Below are 27,721 nucleotides of genomic sequence, written 5' to 3' on the forward strand. Positions count from 1 at the left end.
TGCATCCTGGGCACATAGCCTAAGAGTGAAACAGCTCTGAAAACCCGCTAAAAACTTCAGTATGAACACAACCTAAAAAAGTATGTCACCCCCTTACGCCTGATAGTTGAATAGTGTGTAGAAATGACCAGACCTAGGATCACTTATCAGCAGTACAACAGATCCTAATGTTAAGCCTGAGGAGCTCTGCAGTAATCAGAGCTGTGATCCAGGAGCTGCCACAGAAGGTCTGCTACTAGATAACAACCATCTCCATGTGGTAGAGCCAGCTACACGCGAGAGCGGCCTGCAACACACGTGACCAAGAAAAGCCAATCAGCCACAAGGTCGCAAAGAATCGTGCTGAAGCAGAAATGTAAAAGCGGCCCTAATTGGGTGCCCGCGACACCGGCAGTGCGGTCATAGGAAGTCGCCGGAAGTTGGTCTCTCCTTTCCCCCTGTGCGCGCTGCAGCTGCCGGTGGCCGCTCTGCAGACTTCATCATGTCGTACGAGGATTACGATGTGAGTGGCTGTGGAATAGATGATGAATCAATCACAGTAGTGGTGTCGGGGGCGAGTCCCGTGTGATTGCTCTCTTTACGGCTGTCGTTATCCCAGTGTGGATGGGTTATTATTGCTTGTGCTCATTTCCCTCTGATCTGTTTTTCTGCAGACCCCATATGATCCCTACAGCTGCCAGGCGGACTATGACACGCACACAGGTAGGATTATTGCTATTGCTAGGTCAATTTTTTTTTTTTTAACCATACAATGAACGCTGTAAAAACAAGCCCCAGAATACAATGGCGGATTTGCATTTTTGTTCTTACCATTTTACCCTTGTTGGAATTTTCACCCTACAAAAAGCAAGCCCTCATACTGCTATGCCAACAGAAAAATGAGAAAGATAAGGTTCTTGGAAGAAGGGGAGGAAATTCTTCTTGCTATTTCTTCTGACCACACACAAACATGCCCACGTGGTCCTGTAACCGTCACCTTGTGCTCTTATTTAGTTGACCTCTTTCTCCTCTGATACAATGAACAAACCAGCACACTAGCTGTGACTTTACCCTGTTGATTTTGCATTACATATTCCACCAGCCTCATTAAAGGGAATCTATCAGGTCAGATAACACTATTAACCTGCAGATATAGGGATAATTATGAAAGTGCCTGGACGTTGTACTTAATTTTCTCCCAATTGGTTTTAACTTTATTTCTCCCTGGAGCCGCCGCTTTCAGTCATAGCACCATGTCCTGAGCAATTACAGTCACTGCTCACAGCGCAGAGAGTGGCAGCTCTACACTGATGCACTTCTGAGCCGACAGTCAGTCAGTGCCGGTCCGTGCTTACAGCCGCTGCTCTCAGTGCTGTGAACGGTGACTAATTTCTCCGGAGACGCCGGTATGACTGAAAGCAGCGGCTACAGGGAGAAGTAAAGTTCACTTTCTCCCAGGTGTTGCATTTTCAGTACGACGACTGGGCACCTTCATAACATTATTAATCTGCAGATTATCCCTGTATTTGCATGTTAATAGTGTGATCAGGTACACTTCAGACTGATAGAATCTCATATTGCCCTAAATGTAAGACTTGCAAAACAGACTATGGCAGTGTAGTATAGTCCAAACGTTCTTGAGCATAATCCAATCAAGTGTAGAACATATTTGGAATATAATATTGTAGATAAGCCCTATGTTAGCAATATTTCATAAAGAAGGAGGAGTGCATGGGAGCACAAGCTCTGGTCGCTTTCCTATTCTCATACACTCCATTTTTCTGATCTCTAGAAAAGGCCATTTTAAAAGATTGGTTATCGCAATCAGTACCTTCATAACACTTGATTTGAGACAAACTAAGACGTTGGCTGAACATAGAGCGGATAGAAACAGAACGCGATAAAAGAAAAACTAAGCTTTTCCTTGACAATTGAAGAAAGTTTATTTTAACGTATTATAGTGCTGTAGAGATAAAACATTTAGTACAAGCTTTTATACCCACTGAAAGGAAGGTATCGAAGAATTAGACAGTACATTGGGAAGGCTGAAGGTGTCACAAAGATTCCAAATGCTGTTACTGTCTTGAGGACTTAAAGGGAACCTGTCACGTGAAAAAAAACGCTATTAACCTGCAGATATGGGGTTAATCTGCAGGTTAATAGCGTTCTGAACCTGCCTGGTGCTGGCACCTAGACCCACGCTGTCAGGAGGAAATTAACATTATACCTCCCAATAGTGTACTGGTTTCAGGCACGGGGGCAGCGCCGGCACGGGTTCAGTCACCGTTCTGTGTATAGAGATCAGCGGCTGTAACTGCACCCCGACACTGACTGACAGCAGCTCAGCATTAGGTCCAGCTGTCAGGGCCGGGGGCAAAGTTAGAGCCATCGCTCTACATTCACAGAGCGGTGACTGAACCGGCGCTGCCCCCGTGCCTGAAACCCGAATGCTGCCGAAGAAATAAAGTTCCTTTCCTCTTGGTACCAGGCAGGTTCAGAACGCTATTAATCTGCAGGTTAATAGCATTTTTCACATGACCGATTCCCTTTAAAAGTCTAACAGTTATATAGGATTTTTTAAGTGTGATATATGAAGTGCGCTCATGAATGTAAACATGATGTCTTTTGTAACATGTTATATTATTTCTCTTTTTGATTTGTAAAACTAAATGAAAAAGCAATAAATTTACTTAAAAAAAATATCTGACATGACTGGTTCCCTTTAGAAACATAACATGCTTCGTATGTCTCTTGTATATTACACGTCAGCCGATGAGATGAGGCAGAATTGTATTGGTGATTTCCATTATGTCCATTGAGCCTAACCATGCTCCTGTAAAAACATCAGCAGCAAATTGTGTATATTACATCACCAATCGCTCAATATTTCTTGGAGCCTCGTTCACTTATCCCACCAAAACGTCGAACTAGTATGTGTGAGTTATTCTATATTATTTAGTATTGATAAGCATTTTCACTTTTTATCACAGGTGACCCCAAGCAGGACCTGGCATATGAACGCCAGTATGAGCAGCAAACCTATCAGGTCATCCCTGAAGTGATAAAGAACTTTATTCAGTACTTCCACAAGACAGTGTCTGACCTGATAGATCAGAAGGTGTACGAGCTGCAGGCCAGCCGAGTGTCCAGCGATGTCATCGACCAGAAGGTGTACGAGATACAAGATACAGTATCTATGAGAACAGGTAAAGAGGTTCTGCAGCATGGAGGTTCATATGACAGTGTGATCAGTTTTTTGCAGCTGCTACTCTCATGACTGACTCTACCATCGTTATTTCTCACTGACTTACTGCTTTCTTCTCATTGCAGCTGGACAAAGTTAACTGAACGTTTCTTCAAGAATTCCCCATGGCCTGAAGCAGAAGCAATCGCTCCGCAAGTTGGGAATGGTAGGTGTGGGCATTTACGTTACTGATGGCTGTATGACTTGGGGAAGGTGCACATGACATCTCTTATTCGCCGGTGTACCTGCTAAGTTATCAAAGGCTAAGACTGTGCAGGAAAATTACGGCGGTGTTTTTCCCAAAGCGTCTTCATTGGCATTTTTGCACCAGTTTTACTGTCGGCTTTTTTTTTTTCCGTCCTTTTAATAGCTAGCAGCTTCCAAGCAGAAGCCCCCCAAATATTGAACGTGCATCCACATCCCGGTTTTCAAACTTGCAGTGGTTAAAAGAATTAACAGAAGTTTTAACATTGCTGTGCATTTTTTTATAGTGCTTCTTTAGGCTGAATCTGTCTGAAAGACGTTGTGTGCCCATACCCTCTTGAGTTATTATTTGCACCCTTTTTTATAGGCTGAGATGCTTTTGCAGTCAAAAGAGTCAATTATATTTAGTGCAATAGAAAAGGAAGCAGTTTTCCATTTTAGAAAAATAAATGCTGACCACTTCTTACTTGCTAATGCTACTTTATCCACTTTTGTTCTTGTGGTTTTGATAACTGTTTCTCTTTTTTTCTGACTTTGTTAGAAATCTAAAACAACCATCTAAACTTAATGTGTGGGTGTTTATAACCAGTTCCCTTCTCTTTCAGATGCGGTGTTCTTAATCCTCTATAAGGAGCTATATTACAGACACATCTACGCCAAAGTTAGAGTAAGTATTCGTTCTGCAGCTTTAATTTGGACACCGGTGCATAAGTTGTATTTGGGGGGATGCAATAACACTGATTCTTGTCCTTTGTTTAGGGAGGACCCACATTGGAGCAGCGTTTCGAATCTTACTACAACTACTGCAATCTCTTCAACTACATTTTGAGTAAGTTTGACTGTTAAGCCACATTCACACGTTGAGTATTTGGTCAGTATATCATATCAGTATCTGAAAGCCAAAACCAGGAGTGGATGATAAATCTATTTAGTACCGTAATCCAAACTAGTTTCTAATATGCTTGCACTAAAAATTCCTTAACGTCCCCTAACTTCACTATCTAACTGCTATTGTATTTTTTTTTTCCCTACTTGGTTTTTGATGATGCTATGTGCATGCTGGGATACTGAAATGAAGCTTCATTAGGGGGAGAGGCTGCCACAGCCCCTGCTTCCTCCCTGAACTGAAGCTTCATCAGTGACGCTTATTTCAGGGGCTGGGCTAGTCCCTGATCGCTGTGTCACTTGTGGGGACAGTGCTGTTCTCTGCACGCCGCCGGGTATTCTGACGCCGTGTTCTGACAGTGCACTCTCCTCTGTGGTGTTGGCTCATTATTACTGATCTGAGCTGACAACACAGAGCACATGCTATGACTGCACATCGCACAATGACAGTGACTCACCCCCTGGGCCTGTGCTGGGAACCCGGAAACAGGCCTGTAGTAGGATGCTGGGGGGTTGTAGTCTCCGCGTGGCGGTGACCCGGTCCGTGGCTCAGGGTGGTCAAACCAGTGGCAGTCTATTTGTATTGTAATTGTCCGACTACGCCACCCGTGGATTGCGGTCAGTGGGGACCGCCGCTGCGCTGCAGACCGCTGAGGCTGATGTTATATGCGCAGCCAAGAATGGGATGACTCCCCACGGGAGAAGTATTGCCTCAGGGCAGCTAGAGTGAATGATGGTAGTGATGGTGTGGGCGTCCCAATACTAATGGTGCTGGTGCGGCGATGAAACACAGAGACGTGTGGTTGCAGTTCAGGGTCTTTACTGATGTTATAAGGCAGACCCTCCCGGGAGTACTGGCTAGTATAAGGGGCCTGGTCAGTCTGAGAGCAAGCAGGATCTCCCCTGGCCAGGTGGAGTTGTAGGCCTCCCCGTCTGTCTGCACTCTTCCTGGCTACCTTGCTGTCAGCGGTTACAAGTAGCCCACGTCCCTGAGTATACCGTGTGGTGCTCACCCGTATGGCTGGTGACTTGGGGCCTTCTGTTAGCCTCCGCTCCTGGATGGCGGCGCTGGTCCCTTCTTTGTGACTGAGCCTCCGGGCTTCTATGGCCAGAGGACCTGGAATCCCATGCCGGCTGGTTTCTGCTGCTGGGTATATATCAGTCCCCACAGCCTCGGACTCCTGTGTCCGGTTTTAGTGTCCTCAGCCAGGGCGAGCTATATCTCTGCTCACAGCCCCTGGTCTTCTGCTTCTGCTCCTACAGAGCTCCTGTTCTCACTTTCCCTGTGTTTGCTCTCCTCCAGACCAGACTGTGTCTCTGTCTGGGGCTTCACTCACTAATCCCGCCCCAGACCCAGTTTATAAGGGCAGATTCCTCCCCTCCCAGGTCTGGGTGGGCCGTGTTGCATGCTTAGGGCTCCTGACCAGAGAAACCTCCCACTTGCTCTCAGACATAATATTTCTATTACTGTGGCAACCAGACCCCTGGGGTGCCACATTCCCCCCTAGTAAACTTTAGTACTCCGGGACTAAACACATTTTTAAAGAAACATAAATACAAGGTATAACAATAACAAGACAACATATTTACAAGAAACTTTAGTCTGTAAAGGTCACGGCGTGTCCGTAACCGGGTGTCCATATCACCCAAGGTGAAGTTTGTGTAACTGGAGGGTGTCCATGTCACCCAAGGTGAAGCTTTAAGCGAAGTAGGGGACCTGTCGAAAGCAAACCCCTTGCGTTGGCCTTGGGCGTGGCTGCAAGGCTGGAGCTAGCTACTTTGGGCCGCAAGGAGGCCACGCCAGACAGGTTTTCTCTTCCACGGCCGTCTTCACAAGAGGCACCAAGGTGCAACTATCTACAAAACTGTTCCGGTTATCCAGCGCCCATAACCTGTTAGTCCAAATAAATCTGCAGGGTAACTGAGAAACATAATTAGTAACAGGCAACAACAAAAACCATAAACAGTTAACAGATAAATTCACAGTGCATTAGTTATATTCTCCAGCGAGCGGGCATCTGACCTCTAGTGACCCTAGTGGACCTACGGAGCTCACTAACTGGTTCTGCACTACAGGGTGTAGGAGATGTTATGGGTAAGCTTGGCAGCTGTCTGCGCACTCTTTGGCTCAGTAGGGGCACGGCAGGCTCACTACTAGCAGAGGGTTGATCCTCCAGGACTGCTGGTGTGGATTCTTCTGCCTCTTGGGCCGGCTGCTCTTCCAGCTCTACCGGTTCCTCTGTAGGCACTTGCGGGACTGGCTGGAGAAAGGTGAGGACGGGTACCACGACAGCGCCGTTTACTTGTGTCCAAGACCGGGGGAAGTCTCCGAGTACGGTACTGATCATTTCTTCCCTTTCCTCTGCGGGTTGAGGGTTTTCTTGATCTTCTTCAGGGCTTTGCAGCTGCTCGGGACACTTGTTCAGGTGGTCTCTGGAGACAATGGCTGTGGTTTCTCCTCCATCCTTACTGATTACGCAGATTTTTGGGTTCTCATGGCTTGATGGCAGTACGGTGTACGGGTCCTTCTCCCACTGGTCGTCCAACTTGTGGAGCCGCCTCTTCCTCTTCAAGACCTGCTCTCCAGGTACCAGGGGAACAGTGCGAGCATACTGGTTATAAGCCTTCTCTTGCCTTTCTCTAGCTTGAGACAGACTTCGCTCGACGCTCTCCTGTACTTTCCGATACTGCTGCTGCCGTTCTGTATCCCAGTCTGCCTCTGGCGAGGTGTCCTCCGGTGTCAGGACTCCCATATCCAGGTCAATAGGCAGCTTACCAGGTCTTGCTCTCATTAGGTAAGCCGGGGTACAGTTGGTGGAACCTACGGGGATGTGGTTATACAGGTCCACCAGATCGGGCAGTTTCTCAGGCCACAGACTGAGTTCTTCCAGGGGCAATGATTTTAGCAGATCTATCACCACCTGGTTCATCTTCTTGCAGAGTCCATTGGTTTGAGGGTGATAGGGCGTTGTTCTTATCTTCTTGCAGCCATACAGGTTGCAGAACTCCTGGAAGACCTCCGCTTCGAAGGCTGGTCCTTGGTCTGTCAACACTTGGTCCGGGTACCCGTGTGGACGGCAGAAGTGCTGCTGGAAGGCTCTAGCTGCTGTTTGAGCCGTTAAGTCCTTGACCGGGACCACCACCAGGAACCGGGAGTAATGATCTACGATTGTGAGGGCGTAGACATACCCAGATCTGCTTGGAGCCAGTTTCACATGGTCCAGGGCTACCAGTTCCAGTGGCTGTCTGGTGATGATGGGCTGCAGGGGAGTCTTCTGGCTGGCACGGTCTTTTCTTCTCAGGTGGCACGGGCCACAGTCTCTGCACCACCTCTCGATGGCTCCTCACATGCCTACCCAGTAGAACCGTTCACGCAACAAGAATTCCAGCTTCTTCCATCCGAAGTGTCCTGCTCCGTTGTGGTATGCCTCCAGAACCATAGCCGCGTCTCGTCTTGGGACCACTACCTGCCAGGTCAACTCATGTGTTCGAGAGTTAACCATTCTCCGGCACAGCTTCTCCCAGTAGAGGAACAGCTTACTTTTCTCCTTCCACAGATGCTTGGTCTCCTCCGGAGCGTCTGGGTCAAGACTGGCATCAGCCTGGGTCAGCATTTCCTTCACCAAACGGACTGCAGGATCATTGTCTTGCGTCTCCGCCCAGTTGTAGTGGGGCAAGGGATTGAACGTCACGGAGTGCCTGTACTTCACACGGTGGGAATACAGGGTAATCCCATAACGGTGGAACGCAGGGAGCTCGACTTCTTCCAGATCTTCTGGATCTTCCCCTACGTCCGGTAAGTTCGGCATTCTAGACAGGGCATCCGCGTTGGCATTTGAGTGTCCCGCCGGGTATTTGATGGTGAATTCAAAGTTGGACAGGCGGGCCATCCATCTCTGTTCCAGGGCACCGAGCCTTGCAGTGTCCAGGTGTGTCAATGGGTTGTTATCCGTGTACACGGTGAATTTGGAAGAGGCAAGGTAATGCTTGAAACGTTCGGTCACTGCCCACACTACTGCCAGGAACTCCAGCTTGAATGAGCTATAATTCTCAGGGTTCCTCTCCGTGGGCCGTAGCTTTCGGCTGGCGTAAGCGATTACCCGTTCTTTCCCCTGCTGGATCTGGGACAGTACGGCTCCTAGCCCGATGTTGCTTGCGTCCGTGTGGAGGATAAAGGGCTGGCTGTAGTCTGGATATGCCAGGATTTCATCCCCCGTGAGGGCCATCTTCAGCTGGCAGAAGGACTCCTCTTCCAGCTTTTCCCACCTGAAGGGCGGCTTCTGGTTTTTGGCTTTCCGAGATTGACCTATCAGGAGGTCCTGCATAGGGGCTGCCATTTTGGTGAAACCGGGAATGAATCTTCGGTAGTAGCCTACCAACCCGAGGAACTGCCGCACTTCCTTTATGCTGGAGGGTCTTGGCCAGTCCTTAATCACGGTGATCTTATCAGGGTCGGGAGCCACTCCGTCAGCACTCACCACGTGTCCCAGGTACTGCACCTTTGGTTTCAGGAGGTGACACTTGGAGGGTTTCACCTTTAGACCGTAGTTTGCCAGAGCTTCAAACACTTCTGCCAGGTGTTTCAGGTGGTCCTCGTAGGTCTTGGAATAGACGATGACATCGTCCAGGTATAACAGGACCGTCTCGAAGTTCCGGTGTCCTAGACAGCATTCCATCAACCGTTGGAAGGTTCCTGGTGAGTTGCAGAGCCCGAACGGCATACAGTTAAATTCGCTGAGACCCATCGGGGTGGTGAATGCGGTCTTCTCCCGGTCTGCCTCTGCTACAGGAACCTGCCAGTACCAGCTAGTGAGATCCAAAGTAGAGAAGAAGTTAGCAGATTTTAATGCAGCTAAGGACTCTTCTATCCTTGGTAACGGGTACGCATCTTTGTGTGTGATACGGTTAACCTTCCTGTAGTCTACACACATTCTCATGGTATTGTCTTTCTTTTTCACTAAGACTAGTGGAGCTGCCCAGGGGCTACAGCTGTCCCTGATTACCCCAGTCTCCTTCATGTCTCTTAGCATCCCCTTGGCATGTTGGTAGTGTGCAGGGGGTACGGGTCGGTATCTCTCCTTTATGGGAGGATGGTCTCCCGTGGGGATGTGATGTTCTACCCCCTTTACTCGCCCGAAGTCTAGCGGGTGTTTACTAAACACTCTCTCGTACTCTTGAACCACCCGATAGACTCCCTGTTTTTGGTGTGAGGGAGTGGAGTCAGTACCCAAATGCAGTTGCTGACGCCAGTCCTCCATTGGTTTCTTAGAGCCGTTACCTTCCTCTGGTTGAGATGGAGGCAAGGGTTCTACGGCCTGTACAGAGTTCTGGTTGATGGTGAACAATTTGGCTAGCGTGGCATACCGGGGCAGGTATACTTCTCTCTCCCCGATATTTATGATGCGGACGGGCACCCTCCCATGGCGTACATCGACCACCCCCCGTGCTGTCAAAATGGTGGGCCTACTGTCCGAGTAGACTGGTTCTACCATTGCTTGGTAGTCTCTACCTCTTAGACCAATAGCTGCCCGGCACCAAATCATCATCTCAATTTTTGGGGGCATAGCAATAGGGAACGGGTCACACATTCTCACGCTACCTATCTCACCACCAGATAGTTCCACCTGTTGCCGCTTCATCAGTGCCCGGATCTCTTTTTGGAGCACACGCTGCTGGCTGGAGCTGGCGTTCTTGGCAACCTGCTGTAAAATGAGAATCACCTCTGCAAGACAATTTTCAATCACATTAGTTCCCAAGGTTATTCTAGGGTGACTCTCATGACGGTCTATGTCCACTATAATCAGTCCTTGTGCCGCCAGTTCGACTTTACCGATCTTAATGGTCACCTCCTTGAATCCCACCTGCGGCACGGGCTGACCATTGCTGGCGATGATACTCAGGTCGTCATCTGGGTAGCGGGTTATGTCCGAGTTATTCCAGTACTGCTTAAACAGCACGTACGGGATGGTGGTCACCTGTGACCCAGTGTCTAGTAGGGCACTCATAGGAATGCCATCCAGTACCACAGGCAAGATTGGACGTCCCCCTACGTATTTATCATGCCAGTTTGATGGGCCTGATGATCTTATGCCTGGGGGTTGGCCCTCTACCCCACGTTGTGCCCGTTTAAATGACAGTACCTTGCCATATGTCTGGGTTGATTACAGCGGCGGCAGATGGGTCGTCCGTCCTCGTTGTATCTGTCGCTGGGTCTTCCTCTGGCCGGTGGGGTCCTCCTCAGTCGGTGCCACGGGACGTCCTCCGGTCCGGATGCCAGCTGGATCTTTCCTGGAGAAGAGACCTGTAAAGACTGCACAGTTCTGGTTAGTGCGGCAACGCTCTTAGTCAGCTTTTGGACCTGATGGTGCAGGTCTGTAGCCGGGTCACTGTTTAAAGCCTGCGCATCAGCTCCCACAGGCCCTGCAGACAAGGGCGCCGTCTCCTGGTGGTAAGTGATAGCAGGGCGCCTGTGGGTCACAGCGCCACCTGGTGCCAGTTCTCGGAGCACCCGGATGGCTCTGTCCTTGAACTGTGCAAAGTCCAGGTCAGGGTCCTGTAAGGCCATTGCCCGCAACTGGGTTCGGTGGGCATTGCACAGTAGACTCTCAATAAATTGTTCGGTCAACAGCTTGTCTTCATTTCCCACGCTGTCAGGGTCTGCCTGCTTAATGGCTCTCAGGGCCTCTTGTAGGTTTAGAGCATAGTCTCTTATACTCTCATGTGCCCGCTGTTTGCACCTGTAAAATCTGAGCTTTATTTCGGCTGAGGTGCGGGTATCAAACGTGTCTTTCAGCCGGGCTAGTATTTCTCTGACAGTCCTCTTCCTCCTAGGTGGCCAGGACTTTACCTCCCTTTGGGCTGCCCCGATTAACTGGGCCACCAGGATGCTTACTTTTTGCTCCTCCGTGAGGGGGTATACCTGGAAGAGGCTATCCAGTCTTTCCCTAAAGTCACTTAGGGTATGTGACTCCCCTGAGTACTGGGGTAGCCAGGTTGCCCCCGGGATATAGGGCATGGTGAAAGGCATGACCGCAGCAGCGGTTGCGCTGGCGGCCGGTGTGGCGGTGGAGCTCCCCTCGGTGTCCGACATCCTCCTTCCCCCCTAGTGGACCGTGGCCTACCTTGCGATGCTCTTCTTCCGTAGGCCGCGGCTCCGCAGTCGATCGTCGGGGTCGAGGACCTGGCGTCGCGCTCCGATGACGTCAGCGTCGCTCTTCCTCCCTTCCAGGACCTTGCGCAGCGTCGGTGCGTGGGGCAGAGCTTCGGGTGTCGCGCGCTTTCGGCGTCCACGCCCCTCTTCTTCCTGCTCGGCGTCCTGAAGATGGCGTCCGATGGCGGGAAGCAGCTGCGGATGGCGGGAAGACGGCAGAAGATAGTGGGAAACGGTTCAAGATGGCGTCTAATGGCGGGAAACGGTCCAAGATGGCGTCTGATGGCGGGAATCGACTCCGGACGGCGGGAAACTTCGCCACAGGTAAGTTACAAAAGTCTTTTTCAGGCACGCAGTACCCGGTGGTTGCGGGCACGAAATCCTGCCGACTACGCCAAAGTTGACTCACCCCCTGGGCCTGTGCTGGGAACCCGGAACCGGGCCTGTGGTAGGATGCTGGGGGGTTGTAGTCTCCGCGTGGCGGTGACCCGGTCCGTGGCTCAGGGTGGTCAAACCAGTGGCAGTCTATTTGTATTGCAATTGTCCGACTACGCCACCCGTGGATTGCGGTCAGTGGGGACCGCCGCTGCGCTGCAGACCGCTGAGGCTGATGTTATATGCGCAGCCAAGAATGGGATGACTCCCCACAGGAGAAGTATTGCCTCAGGGCAGCTAGAGTGAATGATGGTAGTGATGGTGTGGGCGTCCCAATACTAATGGTGCTGGTGCGGCGATGAAACACAGAGACGTGTGGTTGCAGTTCAGGGTCTTTACTGATGTTATAAGGCAGATCCTCCGGGGAGTACTGGCTAGTATAAGGGGCGTGGTCAGTCTGTGAGCAAGCAGGATATCCCCTGGCCAGGTGGAGTTGTAGGCCTCCCCGTCTGTCTGCACTCTTCCTGGCTACCTTGCTGTCAGCGGTTACAAGTAGCCCACGTCCCTGAGTATACCGTGTGGTGCTCACCCGTATGGCTGGTGACTTGGGGCCTTCTGTTAGCCTCCGCTCCTGGATGGCGGTGCTGGTCCCTTCTTTGTGACTGAGCCTCCGGGCTTCTATGGCCAGAGGACCTGGAATCCCCTGCCGGCTGGTTTTTGCTGCTGGGTATATATCAGTCCCCACAGCCTCGGACTCCTGTGTCCGGTTTTAGTGTCCTCAGCCAGGGCGAGCTATATCTCTGCTCACAGCCCCTGGTCTTCTGCTTCTGCTCCTACAGAGCTCCTGTTCTCACTTTCCCTGTGTCTGCTCTCCTCCAGACCAGACTGCGTCTCTGTCTGGGGCTTCACTCACTAATCCCGCCCCAGACCCAGTTTATAAGGGCAGATTCCTCCCCTCCCAGGTCTGGGTGGGCCGTGTTGCATGTTTAGGGCTCCTGACCAGAGAAACCTCCCACTTGCTCTCAGACATAATATTTCTATTACTGTGGCAACCAGACCCCTGGGGTGCCACAACAGCGTGCACGTACTAGCCCATGCCCTGAAATGGACAGCACTTTTGACTCTTGGTTGCAGGGAGGGGGGCTGCGACTGCAGCAGTGACCGCAGCCTCTACCCTCTTATGACTCTTTGTTTGAGTATCTCATCATGCACTGGGATTCTCACACGAAGCGTCAGCGCATGGGAAATAGGGAAAAAAGATGTAATAGCAGTTAGTGTAGTTAGGGGACGGTAGGGAATTTTTAATGTAAGCCTAATTGAAATGGGTTTAAATTACAGCACTAGATAGGGAGTTAGATGAAAATTTCTTTGGCCTTCGGACTACCTCTTTTAAAGGTGTTTTCACCCAAACATTGATGTATCAACAGGTGAGATCAGTGGGGGGGGTATAACCACTGCAAACCCCCTCCCACCCACTGAAGACACAAAGCTAATCCTGTGTGCTGAGTGTGGATAGATCAGTAGTGCACATGCATGATCACATATGGCAGTAATGGACATGCATGTGAATCCTGTGACTATATGATCATTGTTTGTGCGATAACCCCTCTAAGAATGACATGACAGTTTTGTCTGTGGCTTGTGTTGTGTTGCTGGTGCGATATTATTTGCATTGACACTGATGAATTCCTTGTAGATGCTGATGGTCCTGCGCCCTTGGAGCTGCCTAACCAGTGGCTGTGGGATATTATTGATGAATTCATTTACCAGGCACAGATATTTTCCTGTAGACTTTCTCCCGCTGCGCTCTCTCACGCGTCTCTCTTTGAACATGCAGACCTAATATTTTCACTCTTGGTTAAATCTGTCTATTTCTGCACTATGCAGTTTCAGTCATTCAGCCAGTATCGATGTAAGACCGCAAAGAAATCAGAGGAAGAAATTGAATTCCTGCGTTCCATCCCCAAGAACTGAAACGTTCACAGCGTCCTTAATGTGTTACATTCTCTAGTGGATAAATCCAACATTAACCGGCAGCTGGAGATTTACACCAGTGGAGGTGAGGGATAGAGCTGTACTTGATGCTTGGTGTCTTTGGCTCATGTTCCTGTCATGTTCTCGACACAGAATCTGTCTGGGTTTTTATGCCACTGACAGTTGTTTATTTTTATCAATGGTGATGTCCAGGCTCGGTGCTCAATTTTGCAGCCATTCTATGTGACTGCAGACTTGTGAATCCTCTCAGTGCCCACTGTCAGGATCTACAGCGGGCTTGTGAATGCAAGTATGCAATTTGCATATTTCCAGCCACATTCCAACTACACATGTCCGGCCTCCCTTAATTGACTTGAATTAAGCCAGGCCACACACATCTAGTCGGTACGTGACCATATTATGCAAATTGCATTCACAAGCCCGCACGCTTCGTGCACCAGAATCCAGCGCGCACTCTGCAGATTCACAAATCTGCAGTCACGTAGTGACTGCACAGTTGCACTCCAAGTCTTGATAATTTAAGTGAGGTACCTGCCTATTTATTCTAGGAAACCTTTAATTCTTTCTGTGCAGTGTCTGCTAGATCTCTACAAATATTTAGTAATTAGAAGCAGGGCTGTGGAGTTGGTAAGCCAAAGCTCCGACTCCTGAATTTCCATGACACCGACTCCACGATTCCGACTCCCTCATACATGGCTCATGTTTAAGTGATAAATTTACAGCAGCACACATTTGTGTCACCCTGGCCTGGATGCCACAAAATGTAATAAAGCTGTGTCTGAGAGCAAGGGGGAGGTTCTCTAGTCAGGGGAACATTAGCATGCAGTACCTCCTGTCTCAGGCCAGTAGGGGGAGCAGGCTGCCCCTATAAAAGCTTGTGCTGGGGGCAGGGTTAGAGAGAACTGGATGGCCTGTCTCAGCACTGAGACGTGTCCCGGAGCAGAGCAGGGAAAGAAAGTTGTATTGCACCTAAGAGGAAGTGTGGCAGGAGGAGAGCCACAAGCCAGAGACAAGAGGCGAAGAGAGCCTGTCTTGGCAGATAACGGACTTAATTTACCAGACTTTGGTAGGCCACGCTTAACTAGGGGGGAGGAAGATGTCGGATACAGAGGCGCCCACTACCACCAACGCAGCTGCAGCAGCGGTGATGCCCTTTTCCCTGCCCTACATCCCTGGAGCGGCCTGGCTGCCCAAGTACTCAGGGGAGCCCCATGTCCTACCTGACTTTAAGGAAAGACTGTACAGTTTGTTCCAAGTCTACCCCCTGACAGAGGAACAGAAGGTCAGCATGTTAACAGGGCAGTTAACTGGCGCAGCCCAGAGGGAGGTAAAATCATGGCCCACTGAGGAGAAAAGAACCGTGAAGGGTATTCTGGCCCGCCTGCGGTGTACCTTTGACACACGTACCTCCGCTGAAATTAAAATGAGGTTCTATGGATGTAAGCAGCGGGCACAGGACAGCATCAGAGACTATGCCCTAAATTTGCAGGAAGCCCTGAGGGCCATCCAACAAACTGACCCTGGCAGCGTGCAGGAAACGGATAAGCTGCTAACGGAACAATTCATAGAAGGTCTGCTGTCTAACGCCCACAGGGCCCAACTGCGCCTCATGTTCTTTCAGAACCCTGATCTGACCTTTGCCCAATTTAAGGACAGGGCCATAAGGGTGCTCCGTGAACCTGCAACCAGTGGCGCTATAAACCCCCGGCGCCCTGCTCTCCCCTACCACCAGGAGGCGGCGCCCTCCTCTATGGACCCCGTGGGGGCTGATGCACAGGCCCTGAACCAAGCCCCATCGAAAGACCTGCACCACCAAGTCCAGGAGCTGACCAGGAGCGTCGCGGCGTTGACCAGGACCGTCCAGGCGTTGCAAGTGGACCCGTCAAGACCCATCGAGCTGGCTTCAAGTCCGGAGGATGTCCCGTGGCGTCGACAGAGGAGGATCCCGTCGTTCCGAGGGAGGCCCACAGACCGCTACGCAGAGGATGGACAGCCCATTTGCCGTCGATGCAACCAGCCCGGACACATTTCCAGGTACTGTAATTTAAACGGGTCCAACCTGGGGCAGAGGGCCAACCCCCAGGCACAAGATCACCAGGCCCTTATAATTGGCGTGATAAGTACGTTGGGGGGCGCCCGGTTTTACCCGTGGTGCTGGACGGTATCCCCATGAGCGCCTTGCTGGATACTGGGTCGCAAGTAACCACTATCCCTTATGTACTTTTTAAGCAGTATTGGACTGATGCTGATATCACACGGTATCCAGACAGTAACTTGAGCATCATCGCCAGTAATGGCTTACCCGTGCCGCAGATGGGGTTCAAGGAGATGACCATTAAAATTGGTAAAGTTGAATTACCGGCACAGGGAGTGATTAATGTGGACATTGACCATCGTGAAAGTCACCCTAAAATAACTGTGGGTACTAACGTGATCGAAAATTGTCTTTCAGAAGTAATTGTAATTCTATAACAGATGGCGGTGAATGCTAGTTCCAGCCAACAGAGAGTCCTCAACAAGCAGATAAAAGCCCTGATGAGACGGCAGCAGGTAGAACTGTCTGGTGGTGAGATCGGTAGCGGAAGACTGAGTGACCCATTCCCCATTTCCATGCCTCCCAAAAGTGAAATGATGATCTGGTGTCGGACTGCAATCGGGTTGAGAGGTAGAGACTACCAAGCCATGGTAGAACCCGTGTACTCAGACAGCAGGCCCACCATTTTGACAGCCCGGGGGGTGGCTGATGTCCGTCATGGGAGGGTGCCCGTCCGCATCCTCAACATTGGGGAGAGGGAAGTACACTTACCCAGGTACGCTACACTCGCCAAACTGTTTGTTGTCGAACACAAAGCTTTCAGGGCCATGGAACCCTTGCCTCCATCTCCACAGGCGGAGGGTAATGGCTCCCAGAAACAAAAGGAGGACTGGTGCCAGAAACTCCATGTGGGTGCTGACTCCTCTCCCCTGCACCAAAAACAAGGAGTCTACCGGGTGGTACAGGAGTACGAGAGAGTCTTTAGTAAGCACCCGCTAGATTTCGGCAGAGTAAAAGGGATAGAACACCACATCCCCACAGGGAGAAACCCACCGATAAAAGAAAGACACAGACCTGTACCCCCTGCACATTACCAGAACGCAAAGGGCATGCTGAGGGAAATGAAAGAAGCTGGGGTCATTTGAGATAGTTGTAGCCCCTGGGCAGCCCCCTTGGTTCTGGTAAAAAAGAAAGACGGCACCATGAGAATGTGCGTGGACTATAGACAAATCAACCGTATCACCCACAAAGACGCATATCCGCTGCCTAGAATAGAGGAGTCTTTAGCCGCACTAAAATCAGCCAACTTCTTTTCTACTTTGGACCTTACTAGCGGGTACTGGCAGGTTCCTGTGGCAGAGGCTGACAAGGAGAAGACCGCCTTCACCACCCCGATGGGACTGAGCGAGTTCAACTGTATGCCTTTCGGGCTCTGCAACGCACCAGGGACCTTCCAGAGGCTGATGGAATGCTGTCTAGGGCACCGAAACTTCGAGACGGTCCTCCTTTACCTGGACGACGTGATCGTCTATTCGAAGACCTAAGAGGACCATCTAAAGCACCTGGCCGAGGTGTTCGAAGCCCTGGCAGGCTACGGCCTGAAGGTGAAACTATCGAAGTGTCACCTGCTGAAACCAAGGGTCCAGTACCTAGGGCACGTGGTAAGTGCGGAAGGAGTAGCCCCCGACCCTGACAATGTCACGGCAATCAAGAGCTGGCCAAGCCCCTCGAACATCAAAGAGGTGAGACAGTTCCTCGGGTTGGTAGGCTACTACCGAAGGTTCATCCCCAGGTTCACTAAGATGGCAGCTCCTATGCAGGACCTCCTGATTGGACAGTCTAAGTCCAGAGGTCAAAAGCCACCCTTCAAGTGGGATAAACCGGAAGAGGAGTCCGTCCGCCAGTTGAAGATGGCCCTCACGGGGGATGAGATCCTGGCCTACCCTGATTATGGTCAGCCTTTTATTCTCCACACGGACGCCAGTAATGTGGGACTGGGAGCCGTACTGTCCCAAAACCAACAGGGCAGAGAAAGGGTGATCGCGTACGCCAGCCGGAAGCTGAGACCCACCGAGCGGAACCCGGAGAATTACAGCTCCTTCAAGCTAGAATTCTTGGCGGTGGTGTGGGCCGTGACAGAACGCTTCAAGCATTATCTGGCCTCCGCAAAGTTCACCGTGTACACGGACAACAACCTGTTGACACACCTGGACAATGCAAGACTGGGTGCCCTGGAACAGCGGTGGATGGCCCGTCTCTTCAACTATGACTTCGTGATCAAGTACTGGGCAGGCAAAACCAATGCGAATGCGGACGTCCTATCGAGGATGCCTCACTTACCTGAACGTGACGAAAACCCAGAAGAGCTGGAGGAGGTAGAACTCCCCGCGTTTCACCGGTATGGAGCCGCTCAATACTCCCACCGCGTGAAGGAGGAGGATCTAACAACCGTGATGATCAATCCGCTACCTCACCACAGCTGGGCCGAGACCCAAGATAGTGACCCTACAGTCCGCCTGGTGAAAGATCTGCTGACCCGGGAAGACGCCCGCTTAGATCCGGATGCCCCAGAGGAAGCCAAGCAGCTATGGAAGGAGAAGAGCAAGCTGTTCCTCTACGAAGGCAAGTTGTGCAGAAGGATTGTCAACCACCGGACGCACGAGCTGACCTGGCAAGTCGTGTTCCCAAGGCGGGATGCAGCTATGGTCCTGGGGGCTTACCATGACAGAGCGGGACACTTCGGTTGGAAGAAACTGGAGTTCCTGCTAAGAGGAAATTTCTTTTGGGTCGGCATGAGAGGAGCTGTAGAAAAGTGGTGCAGAGACTGTGGCCCTTGTCACCTGAGGAGGAAGGACCGCACCAGCCAGAAGACACCCTTGAGGCCCATCGTCACCACGCAGCCTCTTGAGCTGGTAGCTCTAGACCAAGTCAAGTTGGCTCCAAGCCGGTCAGGGTACATCTACGCCCTGACAATCGTGGACCACTATTCCCGTTTTCTAGTGGTGGTCCCGGTAAAGGACTTGACAGCCCAAACAGCGGCCAGAGCCTTCCAGCAATATTTCTGCTGTCCACACGGGTATCCGGAACAGGTCCTGACAGACCAGGGTCCAGCGTTCGAGGCTGAAATCTTCCAGGAGTTCTGCAACCTCTATGGCTGTAAGAAGATTCGTACAACGCCTTACCACCCCCAAACCAACGGGATGTGTGAGAAGATGAACAATATAGTCATTGATCTCCTGAAGACGTTGCCCCTGGAGGAACGCAGCCTGTGGCCAGAAAAACTGCCGGACCTGATAGACCTATACAACAATATCCCGGTGAATGCTACAAACGGCACCCCGGCTTACCTGATGCGAGCCAGACCAGGTAAGCTGCCCGTAGACCTGGAGATGGGAGTCCTAATACCTGAGGACACCTCCCCGGATGCGGACTGGGATACGGAAAGGCAACTGCAGTACAAGAAGGTACAGGAGAGTGTGGAGAAGAGCCTGGCACAGGTGAGAGAGAGGCAAGAAAAACTCTTCAATCAACACGCCCCTGCTGGTCCCCTAGAACCTGGTGAGCAAGTCCTAAAGCGAAAAAGAAGGCTACATAAGTTGGACGACCAGTGGGAAAGGGAACCCTACACCGTACTGCAGTCTGATCACGACAACCCGAAGGTGTGCGTGATCACCAAGGACGGAGGAGAAACCACTAGCACCGTCTCCAGAGACCACCTCAAAAGATGCCCCGAGCAACTCCGTAGTGCAGAAGAGGATCAGAGTGACCTTAATCCCGCAGAGGACAAGGAAGAAATGATCAGCACCGTTCTCGGAGAGTTCCCTCAGTCCTGGACTCGCATAAATGATGCCATAGTGGTACCTGTCCTGCATTTCCTGCAACCGGCACAGCAACAACCAACACCAGAGCCGGAAGGTGAAGAGGAGCAAGCAGTTCCAGAGGCAGAAGAGCCTGTACCAGCAGCCCAGGAGAGTCAACCCTCTGCTGACAGTGAGCCTGCCATGCCTGCGGTAAGCCAAAGGACCCGCAGACAGCTGCATGCCCTACCTGTACACCCAGCTGGTAGCTGTACCCCTAACGCTAGTGGGGAAAGCCAGGTTGGTCCACCACCAGACAGTGGGCTACGTAGGTCAACCAGGAGCACAAAAGGGCAGATACCCGCTCGCTGGAAAATATAGAGCGCGCTAAGATTGTAAATAACCCTGTTGCCAAATGTTGAATTGTTTGCAAAGTTACATGCATGTTTGGTAATTCTATGTTTCAGTTTCTTGCAGCTACCGTAAGGACTCAAAGGTTATGGACTTTTTATAACCGGGACCTTGTATGGACTGCGTTCGGAGCCTGACCAAGGAATGAACTAAGACTGTGAAGGACTTGGGGTAGGACAGATCCCCACCTGGTTAAGGCTCCCCGTTGTATTGGTGATATGGACACCCGGTCACAGACCACACTGTGACCTTAAGAACTCAAGCTGTGCGTCGTCTGTCTGTTAATGTTTTATGGTCATGAATATTGTCTTTGTTTACTGTTTAGTCCCGGAGTACTAAATTTCACTAGGGGGGAATGTGTCACCCTGGCCTGGATGCCACAAAATATAATAAAGCTGTGTCTGAGAGCAAGGGGGAGGTTCTCTAGTCAGGGGAACATTAGCATGCAGTACCTACTGTCTCAGGCCAGTAGGGGGAGCAGGCTGCCCCTATAAAAGCTGGTGCTGGGGGCAGGGTTAGAGAGAACTGGATGGCCTGTCTCAGCACTGAGACGTGTCCCAGAGCAGAGCAGGGACAGAAAGTTGTATTGCACCTAAGAGGAAGTGTGGCAGGAGGAGAGCCACAAGCCAGAGACAAGAGGCGAAGAGAGCCTGTCTTGGCAGATAACGGACTTAATTTACCAGACTTTGGTGTCTGAGGCTGGGAAGATTCCACATCCCCCAGCAGATAACCAGTTTGCAGGGGACTGTAAATTCCTTGGCCTAAGAAGCCTGGAGGCCCTGCCACAACAGAAGGGACCAGCAAAGCCGTACAAGGCTGGGAGCAGAAAGGAACCCACGTCGCAGGCCATACAGGCGAGAATACACGGAAAGCTCGGAAACGTGGGCTGTTACCCTATAACGAGGAGATAGCCAGAAGGAGCACAGAAAGCACGGTAGGCCTACACCCTCACCCTGACCAGGGCCAATTTCCCCGTTGCTCTCAGACATCCAGGTCCCCTCCTAGCTGGGACTGTTTGTGGGTCAATTTACCTGTTCTAGTAAATACCCTGGACTGCAACCTGTTGTCTGCGTGCTCCTTGCTCCTCCAGCACTATCAGCACTGGGACTCTCACTACCATCACTCCCAACATCCACTACACTGCCCTGGGGCCGCACTCTTCCCGTGGGGAGTCACACCATCCCAGCTGCGTACATCATCAGCCCCAGCGGTCTGCCTTGCAGCGGCGGTTCCTAATGACCGCAAATCCACGGGTGGCGTAGTCGGACATAATCATCAGTACATAACGGACTACCACTGGCCTGACCACCCTGAGCCACGGAACCGGGTTGCCACTACTACTGCCATCGTTCCCCTATTGCCCGGATCCGAGTGCCCCACGGCCCAGAGGGCGAGTCACATTCATCTCAGCTAAAAGTCTAGACCCTTAGATCAGGAATAGGTCAGACATTTATAGGACATTTCATAACTTTCCCAAATCCTTATGAAAAAATATTCCCCACAAACCGCATTGAACTACTGTACCCAATTTATTATATAGTTTAGGAGTCTGAGTCGGTCCATTTTTTTCCGACTCCACCAAAATGAACACCGACTCCATGACTCCGACTGCACAGCCCTGATTAGAAGTACTCATTTACTTTTGCTTAATTGCTCTTCAGTGGATCTAAATATGTCAGATGGCTCTCTGCACTCGGTTGACGTTCTTCCATAGAGGAGAAATATCAGTGTAATGAATGTCCCATTGTTAACTCACTTTTAAGCCCCACTAACTAGCAGTATTTGATGGTCTGCTGTAGTACATAGTTACTTATGCAATACATAGCATAGTTTTAGTTTCTTTTTATAAATCCTCTTTCTCTCTTCCCCAGGTGACCCTGAAAGTGTAGCTGGAGAATACGACAGACATTCCCTATACAAGATGCTTGGATACTTCAGCTTGGTTGGACTGCTTCGTCTGCATTCGCTTCTTGGAGATTATTATCAGGCTATTAAAGTGTTGGAAAACATTGAGCTCAATAAGAAGGTATCATCTACCATTACTATTAATAAGCACTTACAACTATTGGTTGCTGCGATGGTAAAGCAGAAGTCTGGTTTGGCACCAAACCAGTTGTTACCTATGAATGTGGAAGTATCTTCGATCATAGACGAGATCATAGACCTGCACAAAGCTGGAATGGGCTACAAAACCATAAGTAAGATGCTGGGTGAGAAGGAGACAACTGTTGGTGCAATAGTAAGAAAATGGAAGAAATACAAAATGACTGTCAATCGACATTGATCTGGGGCACCATGCAAAATCTCACCTCGTGGGGTATCCTTGATCATGAGGAAGATGAGAGATCAGTCTAAAACTACACGGGGGGGAAGTAGTTAATGATCTCAAGGCAGCTGGGACCACAGTCACCAAGAAACCCATGGTAACACATTACGCCTTAAAGGTTTAAAATCCTGCAGTGCCCACAAGGTCCCCCCTGCTCAAGAAGGCACATGTGCAGGCCCGTCTGAAGTTTGCCAATGAACACCTGGATGATTCTGTGAGTTATTGGGAGAAGGTGCTGTGGTCAGATGAGACCAAAATTTAACTCTTTGGCATTAACTCAACTCGCCGTGTTTGGAGGAAGAGAAATGCTGCCTATGACCCAAAGAACACCGTCCCCACTGTCAATCATGGAGGTGGAAACATTATGTTTTGGGGGTGTTTCTCTGCTAAGGGCACAGGACTACTTCACCGCATCAATGGGAGAATGGATGGATAACCCTTCTAATGGCTGCCAAGAACTTTTGGGGCATCTGGATCAGAGAACTACTGCAGGTCTTGCTCGAACTTAGATTTCTGTTATCTGTACTCTCAACCATGTAATAATTTCTTACTACTGTTCAGTTGTTCTGGAAATATAGTGTATGTCTGATCTTCTGCTTGCAGAGTATGTCCTCCCGAGTGCCGGAGTGTCAGGTGACCACGTACTATTATGTTGGCTTTGCCTACCTTATGACGCGAAGATATCAGGATGCCATTCGTGTGTTCGCTAACATCTTGCTATATATCCAGAGAACCAAGAGTATGTTCCAGAGAACCACATACAAGTATGAAATGGTAAGCCCCTTGTGTGTTCTGTCATCTCTTATATTTTTATTATCACATTATAAATGATCGCTGGATTTACAAACCTTGTATTCCTTCTGCACAGATTAACAAGCAGAATGAGCAGATGTATGCACTGCTGGCCATCGCCCTCACCATGTACCCCATGCGCATTGATGAGAGTATTCACACTCAGCTGAGAGAGAAATATGGGGACAAAATGTTACGTATGCAGAAAGGGTAAGGAAGTCTTAAGCTGCATGACCGTGTTTTATATGGTGGGCGTCTGTTCTCCTTAAATCTATTGGAGTCTCTGTATTATTGATTCTGATTCCAAATAGCTAAAAAAAATATATATATATTTTCCTCTCTTTTGCATTGCAATTTGGAAATATTTGCTCAATTATTTTTTGGAGTTGCAGAATATTACGCATCTATAAAAAGCCCTCTATATGGACAGGTACAGCAGGGCCTCAGTTTTCTAACCATAAATATGGCATATCACTAGGGCTCCCATCTAAAGCTAGAATAAAAAGGTCATGGGCAATTTGGCATTTTCTCTCTTATAGCTCCTAGATAAGCATGGAATAGGGCAGAGAAAAAATACATGGTGGTTGCTGGGCTTGACCTAGGTTTTGCATTAGTGTAAATGAAGGTAGGTTTATTCCGCCACCCCCCTAGTGACGTGGTACTGGGATAAGCGCTTGACATGTATAAATGGAAACATTTTCCATTTAAATGTCCAGGCTGGATTATTTTTGCTTCATAACCCATGCCACAAGTAAAGGAAAATAAACGGCCTTTCAGTGCAGGCAAAACAAAGTAAACTGTTCCAACACAGTCACTTTAGAGACAGTCCAGGACACACAGGCTGGATAGCATCCAGTATACCGGCTCAGACTGGAGACATCACACAGGAGGTCTTCTCAGTTCCAGACACAGACCACTTGTCAAACAGACTCTATTTTATTATGTGAAGCACACCCAGAGGTGGGGTATGTGGGCAGCCAGACCCACCCGTCTCTCAGGCTGCCCGTAAAACCTGCCCCAGATGCACCCAACAAGCCTCTTAGTACTATGTGTCCGTTAGCCACCTTGCAGTATTAATGTGGAGTTACAAGGAAAAGGCAGGCTGGTCGGCACTCCATATGGTTCTTCCTCTGGTCAAGGAAATGCATATCAAACCAAGTAGGATCCCGGCACTCACATGTGAAATAATTAGCCATTTATTGTTGTCTCAACATACAAGTCATTAGCCCCTTCTGGGCTTTTTTCAATTGAGAAAAAAAATTAGCCGTTTATTGTTAAGACTAATTATTTCACATGTAAGTGCCGGGATCCTACTTGGTTTGATTTAATATGGATTTGTTCCTACTTTGCAGCTATAACGGCTCCACTCTTCTGGGAAGGCTTACTGCAATATTTAGCCGGTATTTCTGTGTGAATTTTTGCTCATTCATCCAGAAAAGCATTTGTAAGATCAGATACTTATGCTGGCGAGAGGGCCTGAATCTCAATCTCCTTTCTACATCATCCCAGAGGTGTTCTATGTATTTGAGGTCGGGGCTCTGTGCAGTCCAGTTAATTTATTTCACACCAAACTCTCCCAACCATGCTTTTATGGACATTGCTTTCTGCACTGGGCACAGTCATTAGGAACAGAAAAGGGCCAACCCCCCCAAACTGTTAACACAAGGAGCTACAATCATACAAAATGCTGTGGTATGCTGAAGTATTATTATTTCTCTTCACTGGAATGAAGGGCCCAAGGCCGACCCCTGAAAAACAACTTTATAACGTTATCCCTCTTTTACCAATGTTACAGCTGAATCAGTGTAGTCAGTCAGGTAACGTTTTCCTGGCCACTCACCACCGCAGCGTTCTCTGCTCAACCAGAGCGTTTGCTGTGACCTGTGTCGTTATACACACAGCAATCTAACTGATGACGTCTAGGCCATGCAATGACCTTCTTTATTTTGGATTGCCTGCACACAATAAAATTATCTTCTGTCATCAATTACCTGAGTGCCAAGTTTTCTCCAAGACATGTTAGTAAAGGCTAAATGATAAACCTGTATTTCATACTTTTGTCCATACAGTTTGGTTTTCATTTATAAAATTTTAAAATAAAAATTACAGCTTTCTTCTGGGGAAACCTTTTCCAGTTCCCCCTTGGAATTTCCTATAAGTGAAAAACGCCATTAAACTTGTGATTAGAGTAGATGGCTCAGTACACATTTCAGATAGAAATGTGTCCGAGGGTTTGGATGATCTACAACATTTGGGTATGTAATACAAGTAAATATTCTGCGTTTTTGTAATCTCTGACCACGTGTAAATTTTCTTCTACTCATCAGCGATGCACAGATTTATGAAGAGCTCTTTAATTACGCCTGCCCCAAGTTCCTGTCACCAGTGGTCCCTAACTATGATAATGTTCACCCCAACTCTCACAAAGAACCTTATCTTCAGCAACTTAAAGTCTTTCTGGATGAAGTCCAGCAGCAGGCACAGCTGTCCACCATCCGCAGGTGCGTCTCCATTCTGGAACTGGTGTAAGATGCCACATCGCGCCTCTGCACGCAGCAGTATGCTGAATTATCCTGAATGTCCTGCTTATAGTATCCAATGAGCCCATGTTGTACCAATGCAGGATCATACGCAGGCACAATAATATATATTGTTTATTTTTTACAAAGCAAGAGTCAGCAAGACCTAAACGGCAAAGTGCTTGATCATATGTCGTCCTGGGGACATTCCTTCGAGCGGAGAATGTTGGGGTAGAAAGATGTCCAGAGACCTCACATAATTGAGTTTTCACCATGTTTGCTGTTTTTTTTCCCTCCCAGTTTCCTGAAGTTATATACCACTATGCCCGTGGCCAAGCTGGCAGGATTCTTGGATTTACCAGAACAGGAATTTCACATTCAGCTTCTCGTTTTCAAGCATAAGATGAAGAACCTCGTGTGGACTAGCGGCATTTCTGCACTGGAGGGAGAATTTCAGTCCGCATCAGAAGTGGACTTCTACATAGATAAGGTACAGTATTCAGCTGTGTGATTATCCAAGTTTTACACATTTAATAATACATTGGATGGCATTCTGGTTTTTGTCTTATCCGCATAGTTGTTGTTGTTCCTATATTATGTGTAACTGACCTTCTTCAATTTATTTTGATTCCATTCTCCTTTAGGACATGATTCACATTGCAGATACCAAAGTCGCCTGACGCTACTGAGACTTCTTTATACGACAGATACACAAGTTTGAAGAGGTGAGGGTTTGCTATAATTATAAGGGCTCATGTTCTAGCACTGTAAAGCAGTAAGGCGGTTCCGCTCACTGCTGTATCTGGAGGCGAGTGGGGCCGTTGATGTCACACCTTCAGATATCTTACAGCTTGTGGGCATCTGTGGCTGATATCGTTCTCCTCTCCTCACTTGCCTGCACAAGCTGAAATTCATCTCTGATGCCAACTGGAATTATTTCACTAGAATGGACATACAGGTAGTCCACATAAGGTTATTAGTTAGAATGGGACAGGTGCCCAATACCTGCCGCTCAGGCACGCCAGTCAGATATCTGCTCACCTACCGATACGGAAGTGAGCCGAACAAGATTACCCCTTTAAATCAAAGAAAAAAAAAAGCTCTAAATTTGACTCCTGTGACCATGCTTTCTTTAGATTTAGCGTTCTTTTTAAAGGTAACCTGTCAAGTATGATACTTCTATTAACCTGCAGATATAGGTTTAATCTGCAGGTTAATAGCGTTATGAAGGTGCCCAGCCGTTGTACTGAAAGTGCTGCACTCGGGAGAAAATGAACTTTATTTCTCCATGGAGCTGCTGGCTTTCCGTCAAGCCTGGAGCAATTACAGTCCCTGCTCACAGCACTGAGAGCAGCAGCTGTAAGCATGGACCGGCACTGACTGACAGCAGGCTCTGCGATTCATCAGTGACAGCTGTCAGTCAAAATGCTGCGTCGTGGTGACAGGTTCACAGTGCTGTGAGAGGTAACTGAAGCCATGCTAGCAAGCTGGTATGACTGAAAGCCGGCTGCTCCCGGGAGAAATAAAGTTAATTTTCTCCTGGGTGCTGCATTTTCAGTACTGCTGCCGGGCACCCTCATAAAGCTATTGCAGGTTAATAGCGTTATCTGACCTGACAGGTTCCCTTTAATCTTATGATTAATAGGTTAATTGTTATGTAGCTGTATTCGGAGATTTAAGCTCTTCTGGTTTCAGGTGCACATGTGTATAGTATATTATTGGAGTCTAATAATTGGAAATTATATCATTGTACTTTTTCATTTACTGCCAAGGTCCATTAAGGATTTTTTACTAGAGATATGCACAGATCCAAAAACTTAGACAAGAATGCCATATTGGACTAGTTTAATGCACGTTAAAGAGTGCAGGTGAGGCCTCTAAAGCCTCTTCAGTACGTCTGTATTATGTGACTGAAACTTAGATTTCTGTTTTACAGCTAGACAAAACTTTGCAGAAGATGAGCCAGAAACCTTGAAAGCAGTTCAAGTAGACAAGATATTTATAAGGAC

General features: G+C 49.1%; 1 protein-coding gene and 1 pseudogene across 4 annotated transcripts in view; one reads left to right on the plus strand and one right to left on the minus strand.

Annotated features, from left to right (window-relative positions):
* Window positions 1-27,721, minus strand: part of LOC141157324 (ankyrin repeat domain-containing protein 54-like) — a 436,436-nt gene that overhangs the window by 208,345 nt on the left and 200,370 nt on the right. The window lies entirely within an intron of this gene.
* Window positions 437-27,687, plus strand: LOC141157326 (eukaryotic translation initiation factor 3 subunit L-like; annotated as a pseudogene).

This window comes from Phyllobates terribilis, unplaced genomic scaffold (assembly GCF_046119375.1).
Source record: "Phyllobates terribilis strain yellow unplaced genomic scaffold, ASM4611937v1 Scaffold_8__6_contigs__length_399053987, whole genome shotgun sequence".
Lineage (NCBI taxonomy): Eukaryota > Metazoa > Chordata > Amphibia > Anura > Dendrobatidae > Phyllobates > Phyllobates terribilis.